The sequence below is a fragment of the Arachis hypogaea genome, chromosome 3 (assembly GCF_003086295.3).
Source record: "Arachis hypogaea cultivar Tifrunner chromosome 3, arahy.Tifrunner.gnm2.J5K5, whole genome shotgun sequence".
NCBI classification, from domain to species: Eukaryota; Viridiplantae; Streptophyta; class Magnoliopsida; order Fabales; family Fabaceae; genus Arachis; species Arachis hypogaea.
Genome location: NC_092038.1, coordinates 122286034 through 122289593, shown reverse-complemented (window position 1 = coordinate 122289593; position 3560 = coordinate 122286034). Strand labels below are relative to the sequence as shown.

The 3560-nt window shown below is 37.4% G+C and overlaps 1 long non-coding RNA gene across 1 annotated transcript; it reads left to right on the top strand.

Annotated features, from left to right (window-relative positions):
* Window positions 1–949: 949 nt before the first annotated feature.
* Window positions 950–3191, top strand: LOC140183855 (uncharacterized). The gene is made up of 4 exons (XR_011880288.1): window positions 950–1117; window positions 1209–1263; window positions 1352–1480; window positions 2917–3191. It is a non-coding gene; the product is annotated as an uncharacterized lncRNA (long non-coding RNA).
* Window positions 3192–3560: the final 369 nt, after the last annotated feature.

Here is a 3560-nt window from a genome sequence, read left to right as displayed (position 1 = left end):
TTGACCTATTTAGTGCTTTCGTGTGTAACCTGGAGTTTCTCCCAGATTTCTTTGGCTGTCTTGCATCTAGACACCTTTCGATACTCTTCAAAGCTGATAGCACAGTGAAGAAGGTTGATGGCTTTAGCATTCAGCTCCATTTTCTTCTTGTCATCATCGTTCCATTCAGTTTCTTCTTTTGGAGTCGCCACTCCATCAGCACTTATTTTTGTTGGAATCTTAGGGCCGCTCACAACAATATTTCATATGTTGTAATCAATGGATTTAATGAAGATCCTCATCCTCTCTTTCCAGTAGGCATACTTCTTCCCGTTGAAGAAGGGAGGCCTGTTGTTTGACTGGCCTTCAATTAGAGTATAGGCAACTGTGGTTGTACCCAAGTTGTTCACCATTGGACCTTTGCTCCAAGCGATGAAGCTTGATTCTTGAGACCTTGACTCTGATACCAATTGAAGGTTGTAGAAGGCTTAGAGAAGGAGGGGTTGAATCTATGACCTTCTTTTACTTTAATGAAATATGGCTTAACTTATAAACTTTCACTTGGATTTTGTTCAAACTCAGCAGTGGAAAATTTACGAGACAATTTCTTTTTGTCTCATGAATATCAGAAAATAGAACAGATAAGGGAAAGGAGAAGTTGACACCATCATGTATCCTGGTTCAATTGCCTTGTGCAATGCAACATACATCCAGTCTCTGTAAACCCCGGTTAAATTAGTAGATAATTAGTCAATAAATTAATTTTTAATAAGGAAGATTAGAAATGTGAATATTATATTAAATTAGGATAGAGCTCATCGAAACGAGAATTTTGACACCAATTTCGAAGAAAACGGTCCAAGATTGGACCGAACGGACCGAACCGGTTAAACCGGGCCGAACCGGTTAAACCGGGCTGTGGGCCCAATTAGTCCAACAATTAAAAAGAGCCACGGGCTCTTATTCTCTTCATTTCCCTCAACGATGCAGCAGCCTCCCAGGGAAGAGAAGAAGAGAAATTCGTTTACGGTGAATTCAATTTCCCGTAACTTCCTCGTTTGAGCTCCGATCGCCGCACCGTTTGTGGCCACGCGTTCACCGCGTTGAGCTCTACATTTCTACCGGAACAATTTCATAGGTAACTTGATATTCCACTTCAGTCTCTCATTTCCCCCAATTTTTGAGTTTTGAGAAAGGGTGTTGAATTTCTTTGATTTTTGATGTTTTAGGATCCAATTAGCTTGAGGAAAACGTTTACTCTTGCTTATGTGAAGCTTGGGTAAGGTGAGGATACGATAATTATATTTTATTTTCATTAAATTTGAGCTTTGAGTATTAAATTGGGTATATATGTGTTATGAATGTGTATTAGGTTGAAAATAGATAATTGGAGCTTGAAATTGTGAATACTGGAACTTGGAGGAAGCGGATTAGTTGAGGTTTTGAGGGCTGTGTTCTTTTAGGAAAATTTTCTTGGAATAATACTTGGGAATCGGCTAAGGTATGGTTTAGGTTTCTTGCATTTAATATATAATGTTCTGTGAAAACTTAGGCTAGATGACCATAGGATAAGTTGGAATGCGGGTGTATGTTTAATGTTTAGTAATTTTTCGATGAATATATTTGGTTGAAGTTTATTGGATAATTAGTTATTAATTTTGGATGGTGAATGTTATTATTGATGAACATGGTTAGTTGGGTGCTTGTTGATTAATTAATAATTTGGTGAATTATTGATTTGAGGTATCTTGTGTTAGAAGCCTAGGATTAGTGAACTATGATCCTTAATTGAATTTTTGGTTGTTGGATTCGAATATTGTATGAGTTTAATTGTTGATCTGAGGTAGATTTATTGTGGTGATTGTTATGATGATAAGGAAGGGTATGTTGAATTGAAAAGAATGCAGGTTTGGACCCAAAAAGGGTGGCAAAATCCGAGTTTTAGAGGAGATGCTGCCGAAATTTTATAGAAATTAGAGATTTTGTTTATATGATTATCTAAAAAGATTTAGATTCAAAGGGTATATGGTTTGATTTAGAGTTATTAAGAAAATGAGCATGTTTTAAGTTTGATTCATTTAGAAAAGAATGAATTATGTTTTGAATTGGAACTATTGATGGACGGAATGGGAGGTGCGATAGTGAAGGATAAGGATTGAATATGATTGATGTATGATGATGAATGAAATGCGATTGAGAATGATGTTGATGTTGATGAATTATAATTGAATTATTTATATGGCTTATGAATTTGAATAATCTGAGATACGAGATTCCCTGGATTAAGTGTCGTGGCTTGCCACCACGTGTACCAGGTTGAAAACTCGATACTCTGTTGACCCTACGACGTAAGTGTGTGACCGGGCACTATATAAATTCCCGGGAATGTTACCCCCATTGAGTATTATTGATTATTTGATAAAAAACTATGCATAGACTCTTGGGGATGCACGTCGGGGGACAGTCTAAGTACAATTCAGACTTGTCGGGTTGGCTGGATAACCGACAGATGAGCCTCATCAGCCATAGGACAGGCATGCATCATATGCATATTACTTGAATTACTTGCTTGTGTATTAACTGGGTGTGCTTAAATGTACTTGCCATGTTAAATGTATATTTGTTATTTGCAGTACTTGTAACCTTCTTGTGTTTGCCTTTGTCTGTTTAGTTGTCTGTGAAAATACATGATGGAGTTGGAGGTAAGGAGGAATGGCAGAATGGGATTTAGATTTAAGGTTAAGTTAAGTTAGGTTTAAATATCCTTAGTAAACCACCTTTTATGGCTTCTATTTAATACTTTAAGCTCTATAATCTGAGTGTCGGCGTTCTAGGATTGCCTCTGGCATTCCCAGGACCTTATATATTATGTGTGTGGCACCTTTACCATACTGAGAACCTCCGGTTCTCATTCCATACTATGTTGTTGTTTTTCAGATGCAGGTCGAGAGGCATCTCGTTAGGCATCTGGACCCTTGAAGCGGAGTGGTTACAGGGTTATTTTGTTATGCTATGATGTGTATATATATACTTGGTTTTCTCTCCGCATAACTTGTTCTTTTGATCCTCCTAGAGGTTTATGGAGAGGTAGGATTGTGTATATGTACTTTTGGGTTATGGATATGTATGTATATATATGTAAATATTCTCCGGCCAGTCTTGACTTCGCAGGCTGAGTTAGGAGCTTGTTATTTTGTATCTTTGGCACTCTATTCCTACTTCTGTTATCATATGTTTAATAGTTATGGTTTCCTTAGCACGCAGGTTAACCCGTTCCTTGAGCGTTGCGCTTTTATTTTGCGATTTTGTTTCCTCTTTTCTTCACGGCTCCTAGCATATTATAATTCTTCTGCTATTATAAATATATATTTTATTTTAGAGGTCGTAATACCACACCACCTCTGTTTTACGGCTTAAGCGTAAAGCTTAGCGTGGTAGGGTGTTACATTATGGTATCAGAGCAGTTCGTTCCTATAGAGCCTGAAAGACGGACTGATTGTACTTCTGTGCATTCTCTGTATATGTGTTTATGTGCTATTAGGATATCTGACTGATATATATGGCATAAACGTCTGTGAGCA